Below are 18,245 nucleotides of genomic sequence, written 5' to 3' on the forward strand. Positions count from 1 at the left end.
GGGAGACCCTAGGCCCAGCCCTGTCCTGGAGGGAGACCCTAGGCCCAGCCCTGTCCTGGAGGGAGACCCTAGGCCCAGCCCTGTCCTGGAGGGAGACCCTAGGCCCAGCCCTGTCCTGGAGGGAGACCCTAGGCCCAGCCCTGTCCTGGAGGGAGACCCTAGGCCCAGCCCTGTCCTGGAGGGAGACCCTAGGCCGAACCCTGTCCTGGAGGGCGACCCTAGGCCCAGCCCTGTCCTGGAGGGAGACCCTAGGCCCAGCCCTGTCCTGGAGGGCGACCCTAGGCCCAGCCCTGTCCTGGAGGGAGACCCTAGGCCCAGCCCTGTCCTGGAGGGAGACCCTAGGCCCAGCCCTGTCCTGGAGGGAGACCCTAGGCCCAGCCCTGTCCTGGAGGGCGACCCTAGGCCCAGCCCTGTGTTTCCTTCCCAGATCGCCCTGACTAGGGTCCCCACCAGTTGCTACGGCTTCTGCTGGTCTGTGTGCACTAAACCCTGCTTTGCCTTCCAGCCAGAAACGAGAATCACCTGCAACTGCAACACGGGTTAGGGAGCCAGGCTGTTTGGGTTCAAATCCTGATTTTACTACCTGTGTGCCCTTGAGCCCTGACTTAACTTCTCTGTGCCTGCAAATTAGAGGTAGACCGTTCTTCACTCTCAGGCTCTTTGAGAGGCTTCAATGGCATGAGAGGGGGCCCCAGGAATGCTCAGCGAGCATGAGGAGCAAGGAGGAGCAGGGAGGGGGAGGCCTGTGGCTTCACGCTCCTCAGGGCACTGGGAAGAGCACACGATCATTTGGAGGTGAAGGCTGCCCCAGGGGAACTTAGGGCTCACCACTGTCCATGCAGATTTTCCATGTAGATGCGTGAGAAACCAGCCATGTCAGCAGAGCAACCACAGCAGGCTCAGAACCCCAGGCCCAGGCGACAGTTCATGCGATGGCTACCACCCAGTTAGGCAGAAGCAGCATTAGGGACAAACAGAGCATTTACAGGTGGGCGTGAAAGCAACCCTCACACCTGGGGGGGGGGGCAAAGGGCCCCTCTGCTCAAGGTGCCAGTCCAGTGTCACACGTCATAGGTCCAGGTCAGCACCATGCCCCTGCTCAAAAACACTAACTGAGAGCCAGATTTGGTGGTGCTTGCCTGCAATTCCAGCACTCAGAAGCACCGCGAAATAGATTGGGCCAGGGTCAGGTGCATAGAGAGCTCTAAGCTAGCATGAGCTACAGAGTGAGACCCTGAAACAGGGTCTCTTGAAACAGGGTTTAGACCTTTCTGAGCCCAAAGTGAGGTCATTTTCCCAAAGCCTCCCACCTCATCACCCTTATTTGCACACACACACTCACCCCTTCTGGCCTTTCAGAGTCTCCAGGTGTGTTTCTGTATTTACCAGCTAGAAGCAGACCTTACCCAAGTACGAATATGCACTGGGCCCAGGAGCACGGAATGGGTGCTTACTGTTCAGAGGATGCAGGCAGTATGGATACAGGGATGGGGATAAGGGGTGGATGGATGGGTGGATGAGTGATTGGATGCATGCATGTGTGGGTAGGTAAGTAGATAGGTAGATGGATGGATGGATGTCTGGCTGGTTGATTGGCTGGGTGGATGGCTGGGTGGATGGATGGATGGATGGATGGATGGATGTGTGGCTGGGTGGATGGATGGATGGATGGATGAATGGATGGATGGATGGATGTCTGGCTGGTTGACTGGCTGGGTGGATGGCTGGGTGGATGGATGGATGGATGGATGAATGGATGGATGGATGGATGTCTGGCTGGTTGACTGGCTGGGTGGATGGATGGATGGATGGATGGATGGATGGATGTGTGGCTGGGTGGATGGTTATGTAGATGACTACATTATATGTGTATGAGTGTATGGTGACTGGCTGGCTGAGTGATGGGTAGGTAACTGGGTAGATGCATGCATGGGTAGGTGAGGAGATGGCTGGACGGGTGGATAGATGGACACACAGAGGGTGGTTGGACCCTATTGTCCTGATTAAACACCTGAGGTTTCATGTCAGTGGGGCTGATCTCTGACCATCACAGATGCTTCTGTTCCAGCTGGTCCCACACAGATACTTAGCTAATACATCACACAAATGGCCTCTAGTCTTGTCCCCTCTGAAACCTCATGAGCTGGGCCTCCATTGTCCATATGACTGTCAGTACTCTGATCTGCCAAGGAACCACAAGGGCAGGCCATTCAACTCTCTGCCCACAGACTCCGGTGGCTTTTCCAGTCCAAAGTCTTCCACTTTCCTTCCTGCAAACGGATATGGGGGGGGGGGGGTGTTAGAGAGCACTTGCTGCTCTTGCAGAGGAACTGGGTTCAGTTCCCAGCACCTACATGAAAATTTACAAACATCTTTAACTCCAGTTCTAGAGGATATTGCGCCCTCTTCTGGCATCTCCAGGCATTGCACACATATGGTTGCATAGCCATATGTGCGGCCAAAACCCCATATACACACGCCAATAAATAAGTAAAACTTTTTTAAAAACTCAGATTAGTTGTAGCAACAACCCCACTTCCTCAGTACCAACTTCCATCCTGCTTCGTTTCTGTTGCTGTGATAAAACGCCCCATCCAAAGAACGCCTTAGAGGATTAAGAGGCTTACTTGAGTTTACAAGCCCAAGTTGCAGTATGTCATCGTGAGGACATAAAGGCAGGAGCTGCAATCAGTTACCCACATCACACCCACAGTCGAGACCAAAGAGAAATGAATATATGCTTGCTCGCTTGCTTGCTCTCAGCTAGGTTCCTCCATCGTTATGCAGTTCAGGACACTGGCCTAGGGAGTGGTGCCGTCCACGGTGGGCTGAATCTTCCAGCCTCCATTAGCAAGCAAGGAGATCCCCTCCAGGCATTCCCAACTTAATGGAGATAATTTGCTATGAATTCCTTATGAAGACTGTCTTCAAAGGTTGTGTCAAGCTGATGGTTAAAACTAACCAGCATACGTAGCTTAAACCAGGAGCGTTATTTCACTTTGGGGTGATAAAATCCTAGAGGGAGGAAGAGCAGAATTGATACAACACCTAGAAATCACTAAAGACCAGACCCCCTCTTTCTTGAGCCCCTCTACACTTAATACAACACTTCTACTTCATAATCCAATGTAGCTGCTGGTGTTCCAGGAATCAAGTCCCCTTCCTAGCCATCAGGAAAGAAGATGGATGTGGAGAGAACGTTCTGGAAAATAACACACACGACTTCTCCATTTATGTTTTGCTGGACAACACTTGGGCACAAGTCCATGTGCTTAGAAGCTAAAACGTACGGACTCTTGGCCCCCTCATCCCCAACATGAGGCTGCTGGGTGCTGTGGGCAGCTGGCAGCTCAGCCTTCTGACTGAGTAGGAACTGGTTTGGAGGTCTTTGGTTCATCAGTACACAGCCAGGGGCTGGAGAAACACAAGGACCAAGTTTGGGGATGCAGTCAACAGACAAGAACCCAGTCTGGGTACAGGTATTGTTGCCCACACAGGCCAAGGCCTGTGGAGAACTCACTAGGAAGGAAAGGTTATGGATCAGGAAGGTAGCCAACCCAGGCCAGCGGGGAGAGGGCTCAGAGGAAGGGACACTTGGGAGAACAGAGGGGCAGGGTGTGTGCAGATCCTCCCAAGGACCAGTGGCCAGCTCCCAGTCCCCAGCTCAGCCATGTGCTCTGACATGGGAATGGTGAGAGCGCTGTCAGCCTTTCTGCGGGTTAGAGATCTGCCTCACAGGGTGGGCTATCTATAAGTCATAAAACATACAGCAGGAAACCCGTCCTCCTTCGTACACTGAGGGAGACGCAGAAAGAGCCTATGTCTGGGTTCGTCACAGTTGGGAGGAGGACTACTAGGACTGCCATTTCTTAGAGAACAAACCATCCCATTTATCCATAGGACCAGGGTCACCAACCCCGCCCCCACAGCTGGGGTGAGGGGGACCGGAGCCTCTCTTTGCTCCTCCCACGATGTCTCAGGATCCTCCTGTCCCCTCCCACTGCGTCTGAGAACCCTCCTGTCCCCTCCCACTGCGTCTGAGAACCCTCCTGTCCCCTCCCACTGCGTCTGAGAACCCTCCTGTCCCCGCCCACTGCGTCTGAGAACCCTCCTGTCCCCTCCCACTGCGTCTGAGAACCCTCCTGTCCCCTCCCACTGCATCTGAGAACCCTCCTGTCCCCGCCCATTGCGTCTGAGAACCCTCCTCTCCCCTCCCACTGCGTCGCAGGACCCTCCTCTCCCCTCCCACTGCGTCTGAGGACTGTCCTCTCCCCTCCCACTCCATCCCAGGACCCTCCTGTCCCCTCCCACTGCGTCTGAGAACCCTCCTGTCCCCTCCCACTGTGTCTGAGGACCCTCCTCTCCCCTCCCACTGTGTCCCAGGACCCTCCTGGTCCCCCTCAGAGCCTTTGAGCCCATTCTTTGGCATTAGCATCTGAATCCATCTATCTCCTACTTCAAAAACACCCACAATGACTCAGGTTTTTGTGAAGTTCAGCAAACTAAACTTCTGTGTCCTTTTTCAGTGCCAAGCACGTAGCGGCCATCCTCCCCCAAATCCATTACCAGTTAAAGCACAGCTATTATTTTTACAGCAGTGCTCAGAAATGGCTTGCAATCTCTAATTTGCTAAATTGATGTGTATATTGACTAAATAAATATTCGGCACGAAGCCCGCGTCCCCTCCACACTTATTAATCCTCGGGAAATGGAAACACAAGACACGAAATGAGCTTCTGCTCTGAGCTGCAGACAGGAATACATGATGTTGTTTTCCTGAGTGTTCAGGGACTCGCATCGCTGCAGCAGGGACCAGCCAATCAGCAAGCGCCAAGTTTTCCATGACGCACTTGTCTGGCCAGGACGTGCCTGGGTTGCTAAGGCTCTTCTGAAGTTTAGAACAAGAAACTTTTACCTCTCTAGGTGGGGGAATCAAGGGGAAGCAGCTGTAGATGGGGTATTTGGGACCCTTGTGGCTTCAGTGTTTGCAAGAGAAATCAGAACAGCTGGCAGGACCCATAAGAGGCACCCTGGGGAAGGGCCCTGACCTCCACGATGGGGATATTAGCAACCTTGGCTTGGTGGAAGAGGCCCTGTCCTTGGTTGGCAGTGCAGTTGCCATGGTAGTGTTCACTTGATTCTTTTCTCACTGGGGCTCAGCTCACCATGTGCTGGTGTGTCCTGGGGGGCTCTGCAAAAGTGGGAATTAGGGCAGGGCCACCTCTCACTCTGACCCCCAGAGTATTAGTCTAAGGTGGCTTGTGCCATGGGAGCAAGGAGTCCAGCGCTGGGAAAGAAGTGTGGCAGGGAAGTGGGCCCAGCAGAGGGGAGCACAGCACCCTCCTTTCGCCCGAATGGAAGGCTGTGACTCCCCAAAGCAGGCATTGCCTCTCAACGTTCCCTTGGCTCAGTCCAGAAGCTTCCATGCTGGGCAGACGCTGGTCCAAGGGCTCCGGCTGAGGCAGGCCTCTTCCTTATCCCCGGGTGTACCCTTGAGCAAGCTGCACACGCTTGTTGACTCTGTTTCTTGATGCATATGGTTGAGAGTCATTATGGGATTACTGCTGCAATGTCTCCATCACCTGCCCCACAGAGGCTACCTGCTGCCAAAGTCAGGGGCCATCCATCTACGTTCAGACGGAGCTCAAGAAAGGGACAGCAAGTGCAAAGGCCCTGGGGTGGAACATGGCTTTGGGAAAGTCACCAGAAAAGGGCTCACAGATGGGATGGTGGCCTAAGATGATGGCGGGGGGTGGAGGGGAGTGCCAGTGCTGGTCACACAGTCCTTTGCCAGGAGAAGGATTGTACCCTACGTAGTGACAGGCCCAGGAGGCTCTTTAGAGGATGTAAGCCTCAACCTCCACAGTTCCAAGGTCAGTTGCAGCCCATGAAGCTCCTTCTGGTCAGTTTGGAGGACCAGGAGACTTTGTGAGCTCTGCAGAGTACAGAGATCTCCCTCAAGATACCACCTGATCACGGGCCATTAAAATAGCCAGCAACTGCAGCTGGTAAAGGCATGAGCAGAGGCCCCTTGGCTCCCACAGACCACAGGTAGGAGTTGGGAGGGGCTCAGGCCCTAGCATCTATCCAAAAGTTCCTCATAACCTGCATTCTATCTTCTCGTTTAGACTGCCTGACTCAAGAGAACATTCTAGAAAGACTAAGTCAAGCTTCCTTTAGTCTTTCCCCAAACAAGAGACATGGCCAGGTGGCCATGAGGAGGAGAAGAGGAGTCACCAAGTGTGCCCACATGGAGGGGGTTGGGTGACATGGTTGTGGGGCCTGGCAGAGCTCTTCCTGAGGTACCAGCCCCATGAGAGTCCACTGTCCAGAGTAAGAAATTCCAGCACTACTTGGCTTGGAGATGTGGAACGCTTTCTGAGGATATGGTGGAAAGTTCTAAGCCTGGATCTGGCGGGGGGCTGCTCACTGCTGTCCACACTCACCCCTCACCCTACCCAGTCCATTGTGGTTTACAGTTTGTGTCTACACAGACATACTCTGTACAGTCACCAGCATCCTCCCAGGGGGTCTGCCTTGGTCTAGGGTCCGCATCTGGGGTCCGCAGTTGACTCCCCAACCACGCTCTGCAGACACCCAAGTTTCCAGGCAGAAGCAGAAGTTCTGGAGTCCAGAATGCCTCACTCTGGGGAGGGAGGGGCCAAGGGCTTCTGAGGCCATCGCGCCACCTTCCTGCAGTGATCCATCTTGTCTGGGCTGAGACTGGGGAATTGCTTGGAGGCGAAGCCGCATCTTGAATATTCATCTGATTTATGGTCGCTGCGGACAGCTTTATGAGTCCACCCGCCTCTCCCTCCAGCCGGCCATCAATCTTCCCTAAGATGGGGCCTCTGCCAGCAGCTCATGAATTAAAGAGGCCCCTCCGGCCCTCAGCCCGCCGCGCCGCCCTCCCCGCAGCACGTCGTGTTGTGCTGGAGGAGGACCTGACCAGAAGTCACAACACTGTGGTGTCTTGCTGCAGTGGCGGCTCTGGAGACCTTGGGTGACTTCCTGGTTGTTTGTTCAAGTGAAAGAAAGTCAGAAGCCCCAAGGCCCACCTTGCTCAATCTCTGAGCCTCAGTTTCCCCATCTGACTGGGGGGGTAGGCATAGTCCAGTTCCCTCTGCTTACCTAGGTAGAGTTTGAGACAGGGGGACAGGGCTGTGTGCCAGAATTCAATTACTGCAGTTAGCCCTGCGGCCAACATGAGAGGAGGGGGCTGGAGGGAGGAGCATAATGTACACAGCAAATGCCCCCGAGCCTGTGGGAAGGGCTCTGTGGAAGCCTGGCCCTGAGGAGCCCTCCATGGGCTGGAGGTATTGTGGGTTTTGTCCAGGACATGGCAGGTACATTGGGCTTTAGTTCCATGTTTGAGAAGCTACTCCAGAACATTTTATGGAGTCCTCCCCTTGGATAGGAACCCCATAAGAAGCCTGCTGGTCAAATCCTGGGTTACCTGGTCCCAGCGTGCCCTGCATGTAACGTGGAACTGGGCTAGGGTGGGCTCATCTGTGCCCGGTCGCCTACACTGCCTAGGCCTGCAAGAGAAGGGGCTGCAGCTGTCAACAGGACACTGGGATCCCGAGGCCTTCCAGGGAGCAGCCTGGCTCAAGTACCCTGAGTGTCGGGCTCCCACACATTCCAGAGCCCTAGGTGGTGAGCTGGGGATCAGAGAGAGGAATCTGAGACAGCCCCAGCTTCTTTGCTCAGCATTGCCCCCTTGTCTCTTGGGGCCCCAAAAGGTCCAGAGCATTGGTCCCCAGGTTTTACCTGTCAGGAGGGGTCAGAAGACACACTTAGAAGAGCTCCCAAACTCACTCCACAGCAACCACTGTGAGCCTCAGTTTCCTCCAGTACAAAACAAGAGCCACAAGCCCTATTCCAGATGGGACACTGGTTTAGACTGGCTCTGAGGAAGCACCCAGAGTTGGCGTGGTCCTAAACCTGTCAGCCCCCTCCTTCCCTACTCCTCAGCCTATGTGATCCTAGAGACAAGATCCAAGTGTCTCCAAGTCACAAGCTTGGTTATGAGAGCAGAGGACCTTGGATGGAGGTGTGGGATGATGAAATCCAGTGAGAATTTCCTGAAAAGGGGTAGAAGTAGAGCAAATGTCACAGAGGACAAAGTCCTCACCTGTGGAAGCTGCGGGAGGTTCCTGACCCGGACTTTCGCCACTGCTGACCACGCTGGCGTTGGTGGTGTTTATCCCACAGAAGGGAGGGGCAACAGTGTGCAGGCAGGGCTGGGCACTGGGGCAGCAAGTCAAAGCTGAGGCCGCCAGGGGTAATGGCTTTCCGGGTCACCTTTGAGTCCCTCTTATGAGCCGAAGTACAGACAGGTACATGAACTTCACAGCCTCTCTTCCTTCACGGCAGATGAGTGACCGCCCAGCCCCTCCTGGTGAACTTTGAGAACTGCTTTGCAGGCTTATATACTGGGGGAAAGGTGGAAATAACACCCAAGTGACAATGTTGGAGGGAGAAAGTGATTGGAAAATCTGCAACAAATAGGGACCTCTAAGAAATAAAAGCGAGTGGATGCTCAGGAGGTAGAGACGTGCACTCCTCCATTACCTGTCATATATCCATCAAACCATCACACCTCACAACCAAACATCTACCCTCCTGTTCATCCACCCACCCACCTACCCATCCATCCATCCTTCTGCCCATCTATCTGTTCATCTGTCCATCCATCCATCCATTCATCCATCCATCCTTCTGCCCATCTATCTGTTCATCTGTACATCCACCCATTCATCCATCCATCCATTCATCCATCCTTCTGTCCATCCATCCATTCATCCATCCTTCTGTCCATCCATCTGTTCATCTGTCCATTCAGCCATCCGTCTATTCATCAAGCCATAACACCAAGCAGCCAAATAGCTACCCACCTGTCCATCCATTCATCCATCCTTCTGTCCATCCATCTGTTCATCTGTCCATTCAGCCATCCATCTATTCATTAAGCCATAACACCAAGCAGCCAAATAGCTACCCACCTGTCCATCTACCCACTCATCCATCCATCTGTCTGTCCGTCCATCCATCTATCCATCAAGCCTTAACACCAGGCAGCCAAATAGCTACCCACCTGTCCATCTACTCATCCATCCATTTGTCCATCTATCCATTCATCTATCTGTTCACCAATCTATCCACCCATTAGTCTATCTATCCATCCATGCATCTATCCAACTATCTGTCCATCTACCCATTCACCTGTCTATCCACTCATCTGTCCATTTATCCACTGTCCAGTCATCCACCCACCCACCCGTTCATCCATTCTCATGTCATCCCTAATTGCACATGTATGGGTAAGGAGGTGGCAGATGCCTGGCCATGTAGACAGCCTGACAGATGGGTGAGCGAACGAGCGAATGAGGAAGTGGGAAGATGGCTGGATTAGTGGGCAGATAGATTGTGGTTAGATGGATATTCTGGTGGTCAATTAGGTAGATCAACAGACAGATGGATGAAGAGACAAGTGGATTGCTAGCTGGCTGGGACTCCTATCCCCGGGCTAAATTGTCTTGTTCCCAAGGGTAGTGGATCACAGAGGCTTTAGCCCCTGCCTGATGCTGCAAACATTAGCCAGGCATCAGGGGTCTAAGCCACAGCTCTCGCAGTCTGATCATTACTGACTCCTGGGCTTTCCGGCTGACACCTCCTGGAACTTGCCAGCTCTCAGGATAGCAGTGACATTTCACGTCCCCTCTAGCAGTACCTGGCCTTTCCCTGAACAAGGAATCCAGCTGTTTGCTAGCTTGCCCCCCCCCTTGGAGGGACCCTCAAGCTCCTGCAATCAGAGGCTGGTTTCCAGAATGAGGGGACACCTAAAGACTCAGTCCCCTCTTGCAGCTGCCTGGCCCCAATCTTCCCACAGATCCACCAATCTCCTTAATTACCCTTCAGTTAGGATTTAATTTATTGCTTGGTGGCAAAGCAAGCGCCGAAGAAAGAGTTTCCCTGGCAACCAAGTTTTTAAACACAAGATTCTCTGTGTTTTCAAAGCCACTTATCATCTAATTTCCTCCCTGGAAATTAACTTGAAACTTGTCGGCTACTGGAAAGTTCTGCCCAACAGCAGGCCTGCACGTATGTGTGAAGCCATCGAGGTCCTCTCTCCCTGGCAGAGACCCATACTGGGAAGTGTCCCTTTCCCCCCATCTCTGTTCCAGAATGGTCATTATGAACTGACCATGGGGGCTTGGCTTGACCACCAAGCCTCCAGTAGCTGGCTTCTAACTTGTGGTCACCCAGATTCCCTGGAGGTTAGAACTGGGGACACGAGCCTTCACACAATGTGTCTAGGCTTGAATGCACAGGTCCTGCTGGCCACAGCTTGAAAAGAACAGCCAACAAAGGGTCTTTCTGGGCACCCCACCACCACAAACCTAGCTCCCCAACAAACAGGATACAGCCTAGTTCAGCCATGTGGGTGACTTTTCATAAACATCCCCAGTGTGTGGTTAAGGCACACTGTCCCCAAGCCCTCCATCCATGCACAGTACAGCCACTGATGTAGCCCATTCCCTCTTTCTCCTCCACCCCAAACCCCAAGGCTGTCGCAACCTCTTGGAATAGGCCTTCAGATCCTCGTTTTCCAAATTCATGTCAATCCATGGGCTCTACTCAAACGTGGCTCCTCATGGTTCCCTGGCTCTTCATGAGCTCCCTGTTTGCCTGCTTGTTTTAGTGGTGACAGGTGTCATGTCCCCATGGCATGGGGAAATTGGGATGGTCCCATTCCTGTCTTGGTGATAAGGTGGAAAGATGGATTGTGGGTAGGTACAGGGTGACAGCTGGTCTACTGGGGGAAGGTAACGGTAGAGACTGAGTGGAAACTGAAGGCAAGAGAGGGTGAAGAATAGATGACGTAGGACACCTAGAAGCATAGATGGCTGGAGGATGTCAACATAGGTTGTGACAGAAGGGGAAAGGACTGGTCAATAGGCAGGAGGGAGGGAGGAAAGGAGGAAGAAAGGGAAAGAAGGAAGGTGGGCTGTCTAAATAGGTAGGTTGATGGATGGGTAGGTGGATGCACGAATTGGCTGGGTGGCTACATGAATGGGTAGATGGAAGGATGGGCAGGTAGATGAACGGGTAGGTGGTGGGTGGAAGAGGAGATGGATATATAGGAGAGCTGGACTGATTAATGGATACCTGATGGATGGGTACTTGAGTAAATGACAGATGGGTGGGTGAGCAAAAGAAATTAGATGGATGGGTGGTGGGTGAATGGAAGGGGAGCTGGTGAGTGGAAGAATTGACTAGTGAATGGACAAGGCACATCCCAGTGGCATCTCTCAGCTACACAAGCGAAATTGCGTGCCCTGAAGTGTGGTCCAGAGGTGACCATCAGACAGCTATGACTTCAACAGAAGAGAGAACCTGTGAGTTTTTGAAATAGTCACTCCTGAAGTGTTGGGACTTGAAGACGTTTGTCAATGACCCCTAGAGAAGGACGGAGTCTTCCTATGGGACCCATTCATTTGGGAAGCCAATCCCAATAAGCTCATCCAAGCACTTAGGCTGAGTCTAAGTGCCAGGCAGTCAGCGGACAGTCACTAACTATTCATTGGAAAGTGATGGATTGATCCTGGCCACCAGCCATGGCGGAGAACCATGGCTGACTGGGGACAGCACAGGCATATTGCTTCTCAGAGCGCATTCCCATGCCCCACCCCCATCAGCACTGGGAGATGTTGGGCCTGCTGTCATCCACACCGCTTTCTATGGTATGCCATGACCTTCCGCAGTAGACTCGAGGGTCCAGGAGATATGCTTCTTTTGATGGAACCACCCAAAACAGCAAGGTCTACCCACATCTGACCCAGCTGGTATCGAAGGCATGAGGGATGGCTAGAATTACAAGCAAGGTCCTGCATGGCCATTCATCCACAGAGGCAAGAACAGCCAGGAGAAGAGGTGCCCCATGCTGTGCAGCTGTTGGGAAATGGAGGGATACAGCTGCTCTGTTCTGCTGAGTTAGAAGGTCATTGGACCAGGAAGGGGCCACAGGCCTCAGCCGAGGCCAGAGGAAGGTTCAGATTCTTTCCAGTCTCCCTCAACTCCAGACTCAGCTTGCACGTTCTCTTCGGGTTCCGAACAGTTGTGGGGATCCTAGCTGAGGTTGCCAAGAGATCGGGTGCATGGTATACCTAAGTGAGGGCTTACCCACAAGCCCTGAGACAGGACAGCCTGTCTCAGAGTGCAGTATGGTGGCAGGGGGGTTAGGGCTGTCAGTTCTCAAGGGCTGCATCCTAAAGATGAGACAAACTTCCCACCATGACTCTGAGGTCTATCAAACACTCTTGACTCTTTCCACCTCTCACCCTCCCCAGCAGGACGGAGGGAGCATCAAGAAGACAAACTTACTTCTGCTTTAACTACAAAGTGCTTAGTTAAGTGCTCAGCATACAGTAAGTGCTCAATAAATAACCATTATTAAGGGAGGGTGCGACAGAGGGAATTGGACAGATCAGAATTTAATTCAGCCATGTAGATTTATTGTGCTTCTGCCCAAGGTGGGGAGTGGGGGCAATGACTATCTTTCCTGCCCATCTCTCTCCACATCCGATTTTGCTGCCTTGTCCTCTCATCCCTTTTGCCTGCAGCCTGTTGGGGGAAAAAAAAAGAAAAAACAATGAGAAGAGAAAGTCAATCTGGCATGCTTGGCTGAGCTCTGTCTCTCCTGGCCGCAGCTCCCTTGGTCTTGATGTTTAATTTCCCGGGGTCAGGAAGAAGTATGTTGATGATCCCAGTTAATTCAAAATGTAAATTCCATCTCCTATCAGCTAATGGCGCTGAGCTCCACTTTACATAATGGGGGAGCGACTGCCATGTGAGTCATCAAGCCCCTTGGCTCCCTCTTCTCCAACCCTCTCCAGTGCTTCAGACAGATGGCCCTGGCCTCTGCCCACCTTGTGGCCAGGCCTGGGTTCACCCTTAGGAGTAGAGTGTTCTATTAACAGTGGGACATAGAGCAAGGGGTCCATGCCAAACGCAGAGGATGAGCTTAGCCCAAGAAGCTCCAACTGGACAAAACCAGTCTGGGCTCAGTCCTGGGCAGCTCAGCCTCCCAGGTCCATTTACCTGGACCTCAGCCTGAGCAGGGAGCTTGTCAACAAGCAAGACTGAGTGCAGGGGGCCTACCTTTGCCCAGCTCTGTAAAGCTGTCCCTATGCTCTGGGGAATGGCATCTAATATGATGGCCAAGGTCTTTCTATTATTAATGTCTTTGGGTGACAAGACCACAGTCTGTCCTCTCACCGGCCTCTGTGTTGTCAAACAGGCTTCTTCCTACCTCCCCAAGGGGTCCTACCAAAGCCAGCCCGATGTCTTACTGTCAGACCTAAACAGCTCTTCAAGACCCCTGAAAGAGCAGGCTTCAGGCTTCTGCCTGTCATCGGTAGCCTGGCCTTGAACCAGGCATTAGCCAGGACAAAAGGTGCCAAGCCCCTGGGGTTGGCCTACGACTCTAGCCTCCTCTTCTGTACCTGTCCTTTGCAGTGCCAACGCTACAGCTAGCCCCGTGGCTTTCTTCTGCCGGCAGGACTGGTGAGGGTCCTGGTGTCTTGGAACTAGGGTCTCTTCCCTCTGCTGAGTAGGCTAATCTGGGCTCATGGCAATGGTCAGAGTCTGTGTGGTTCCTGGAACTTGAGGATCCTGGTGGTCTCAGCTCTGCCACCTGCTGGCCAAGGGACTTTTTGCTGTGTCTGACTTCTTTGGCCTTAGTCTCCCTTCCTTCCTTCTTTCTTTCCTTCTTTCTTTCTTTCTTTCCTTCCTTCCTTCCTTCTTTCCTTTTCTTTTGAAGGTGCTTTTTTGGTTTTGTTTATTTGTTTTTGTTTTCTTTTTTGTTTTTTGAGAGAGGTTTCTCCATGTAGCCCTGGCTGTCCTGGCTCTCACTCTGTAGACCAGGCTGGCCTCGAACTTATAAACATCCGCCTGCCTCTGCCTCTCAAGCGCTGGGACGTGTGTCACCACACCTGGTTTATCCAGTCATTAATGTGATGAATTCCCAGAAGGCTCACAGACCTGAAATTAAATGACTTTGAACCTGGGGTAAGTCTGTGACTGTCCCATCTCCTTTGAAACTGCCATTTCTTCTAGAAAGAAGAAGCCCTGTGAAGCATGGGTACCTCTTAGCAGGTGACAATGCCTGCCTCTAGCTCTCCCTTCAGAAGGCAGCTGCTTTCTGATATTAGTTAAGTGAATGTTTCTTTATGTTGTATTTTTTCTTTTTTTTAAACAAACTTTATGAAGCTATAATTCAGATACCATAAAAGCTGCCCATTAAAACGCACGATTTAATGGATTTTAATATATTCACAGGGCGGTACAAACTTCCCCAACAATCTGCCTTGAAAAGTTTCCCAAAGGAACTTTGTACCCTCTGAACACTCCTCAGCCTCCTGTTCCCTGGACCCCTGGGCGCCACCAAGCTGCCTCTGTCTCTCAGACCAGCCAGCTCTGATTCTCACAGAAATAGAGTCAGCTAGCGCGTCTTTGCTGACTGGTGTTTTCGGTTATAATGGAGAACGTGGTTGTCGGACTGGCACTGTAGTTCAGTTGGTAGAGTGATTGCCTAGAACACGTGGAGCCCCGGTTCAACCCTCACTGCCACACACACTGGGTCTTCTGATGTGTGCCTGTGATCCCAGTCCTGGGGCATAGAGGGAAGAGGATCAGGAGTTCAAGATCAGCCTCTGCTGCTGCACAGAAAGTTTAAGACTAGGCTGGACCACATGGACCTTGTCTAAGAACAGAGAGAAGGAAGAAGAGGGGGAGGAGGGACAGATTGAGGAGAGAAAAGAAAGGAAAACGTGTTGATTTCGCAAGGAATGCTGGGTTTAGTGCATAGTTGTGACCCTGCTTTCTTCCTCCCAGTGGTTTTGGTTAGTTGTTTGGTTTTTGTTTTGTTTTGCATTGTTAGGAACTGAACAGAGGACCTGATGCACGTTGGGCAAGCACTCTACCACTGAGTCCTAGGCCTCGTCTTTGAGATTTGATTTTGACACAAGGTCTCACTAAGTTGACTAGGCTGACCTTGAACTCACTCTGCAGCCCAGACAGGCCTTGAACTTGTGAGCTGGCCTCAGCCTCCCAAGCAGCAGGATGACAGCCCCACGTCACCATCCCAGCTTCTATGGGTACTTTTCCATTTGCGAGAACTGACCTTTGGCTCAAGCCGCCATCACCCACAGATGGTGGAGATGTTTGGGCATCAGCGCTAGGGCCTGTCTAAGACCCCTGACCCAGTCTGTTCTGATTTGGGGTCTCTTCTGTTCCTTTGCCCTCCCCCATTGCCCCCCAGGCTTGGACGGTGGGAGAAGGGCATCCACAAAGCACAGAACGAATGACCGGTCCCCACTATTGACGAGTTCCAAGGGACAGCTGCGGGCTGCTTGTCTCTCCCCCATGCCTTCATCTGGAAGTAGAGCCTACAAGTTTAATTATGCAATTAAAGTCATTTTCCTGAGCTGAGCAAATATTTACGAGCCTATCTCGCTGTAAACGGCTGTGCCTGGAGAGTAGGCCTGTCACTCAGACTGGCAAGCGCTGGCTCATTTGCATATCCCATTACCAAGGGGCTCCCAGCCTAGCTGGGCTCCAGGACCTGGGCTGCGTGGGCAGGGCTCTCAGGGAGAGGTGTGAGCCACGCAAATGGCCTCACTCCGCGGCTGCTGTGGACTCAGTGACGTCTGCTGCTCCGCTGTGGTGGTCCCCAAGTCCCCACTCTGCGCATCTCAGAGACCTCTGAGCTTTTGTCCTGACGCCGAGGGCACCCAGGTGGCTAAGAGAACATGACTCAGGGACATAGTTTTGTAATAACCAACCCCTCATTGATCATGCCCAGCTGCCCTCCTGTCGTGGCTACAGGCCTGCTGAAGTGGCCTTAGCTTGAGTTCTGACCCTCTCCTGCCCCCCGCCTCTGCTGAACTTCCTGTAAGAGCCAGGCAGGAAAACTTCAGACCAAACTTCAGGGTCGGCGAGAAGAAAGACCGCTGGTTCCAGCTTCCCCCAACCAACAGGTGCCTCACCTCAAGTAGCCATTTGTCCCGACCAAGGGCACCTCGCATCTCTCGGGGGGGCATTTTAGCCGTTGAGGGGGCCTCCTGCTCTGATCTAGAAGCTGACTTGCAGCAAGGTTCTGGAGGGCTTTTGTGGAATAGCAGGTTGTGAGGTCAGAGGCAAGGAGAACAGTTCACACACCAGCTGTTGGTAGAAATGGTGGCCCTGAGACAGGAGTTCTGAGCTGAGGCCAGGTCTCTCAGTTGTGTGGGCAGGTCTGGGATGAGACAGTGCCCGGGTAAATCACCTCTTCTTCCATTCTAATGGCTACCCAGTGATCTCTTCTGGAAGAACTACAGCTTTTCTTGTTCATTCCAGTGACTGGGCTTTTCCAGGCCTTCATCATGATTGACGGCAGCTTGACTGATGGCCGTCAGCACCTGGATACTATCTTAGGGTAAATGTGAAGTTTTTCTTAGGAAACAATTTTGACTTTTATTTCTTCCTTCTTTCCTCCCTCCCTCCCTCCTTCTCTTTTTCTCTTTCCCTTTTCTTTCTTTTGTGGTACCCTGAACGTAGCTAGCACTTGCTGACTGAGCTACAAACAAACCCAGCCCAAGGATGCACCTCAGAAAGGTAGAATTGCCGGACTCGGGCCCTTTTGCTTGGGTCTCATGAAGGGTGAAGGTGACTGTGGGAGTTGGGATATTGAAAGAAAGGAGTGTGCTCTTCTCCCTTCACCTGACATTTATGAGGAGGGAGGATGGAGGCCACACAGAAGACAGAGTGCCACCCCGGAGCCACAGTTACTCATCAGAGTTGATGAGAGAGGGGAAAGGCAAGGTCCCACCATAATACGGCTCCCACCCAGTCACACGGAGGACCTGGAGTAAAGCAGAGATCACTGTCCTCATAGGGTCCTTTTCTGTGCCACACCCCTTCTGGAATCAGTTCACTGAATCTCTTCAAGCATCCTCAAGAAAATGCAAACCTACCCATTTTGCAGCCAAGGAAATTGAGGCTCAGAGTTCTGTGCAATCACATAAGGGCACACCGAGGAAAAAAGTTGAGCCTCGGTTGGTCAGCTTGCACCCATACTCTCTCACAGACCCCCAGGGCCTGAACTGAGCTGGGCCATCCCATGTCACCCTCAAATCCTACAGGGCAGGACATCGATGAGGTACAGGAAGACCCTGTTGCCACGTGTCTGAGGCTGTCATCTAGGAATGACAGAGGAGCTGGAGGTCAGCCTGGAGTCATTACTGCAGCAGTGACATGGAACAGAGCTCCGGCCTCATGTGGCCCAGACCTCCTGGCGTGGACACAGATCAAGGGAGCCATTCAGGCCCATGAGAAGCCCAAGGCTCTGATTCAAGAAAACAACCCTGCTTCTCTTAAAAGGGAAGGGAAGAGTGAACCCCAGCCCAGGTGTATGCCCCTGGTCTCAATTTTGCCACCTGAAAACCAAGGCAACCCTGGGGGATTGTGGATCTGTGGAGGAAAGGGGAGGGAGTGTCCCGGGGTATCTAACAAGTGTGGGAACAGCCAGCTGCTGGGTGTGGCAGAGGAGGCTGCAGTGATCTGCCTGCTCCCTGAAAGGAAAACACACTCTGGGGGGGAAAGTGCATAACCACAGGGCGAAGGCACCGTATAACACACCATATAAAGTTTATGGTTTGTTTAGACTCTTCTGGAACAACCAATAAGCCAAGTAAGCAGAAAAGACCCAGGAAGAGCTCAGGCTGACCCTGGGCCAGCCCCGTGATCTCCCTTCCCAGGTAGCGTAAGGTGCAGCCACTACGTGGAGTCCGCGGGAGTGCAAATGCTCTTCCTTCTGTTTCCCCACCCCCACCCTCTGGGCCCATGGCAACCGAGAAAAGTGTTGCTTACGAAGTGCTTAAAGGAGAAGACCTGTGCCCGTCCACAGGGCACTTATAAAGAAGGCTAAGCCCCTAAGCTCAAATTCTCACTAAAACTCCTTAAACCCTCTGGATCCAGCTATGTCTGCCCGGAAAGCTGCTAAAGAGCGCCAACTGGTGGCACCAATGACTCAGCACATGGGAAACCAGACACTGCTTTCTCTCCCTGTTCCTGCTCCCATCTCCTTCTGGTCCCCTACTCACTCCCAGCTGGTGACCCCCAGCCAAATTTTGTCCTTCCTTCTTTTTTTTCTTCAGTTCTTTCTCCTGTCAAAGGCAGTGCCATAGACTCCCCCAGGGTCT

Source organism: Microtus oregoni, unplaced genomic scaffold (genome assembly GCF_018167655.1).
Source record: "Microtus oregoni isolate MIOR12 unplaced genomic scaffold, Mior012 000071F_ref0000514, whole genome shotgun sequence".
NCBI classification, from domain to species: domain Eukaryota; kingdom Metazoa; phylum Chordata; class Mammalia; order Rodentia; family Cricetidae; genus Microtus; species Microtus oregoni.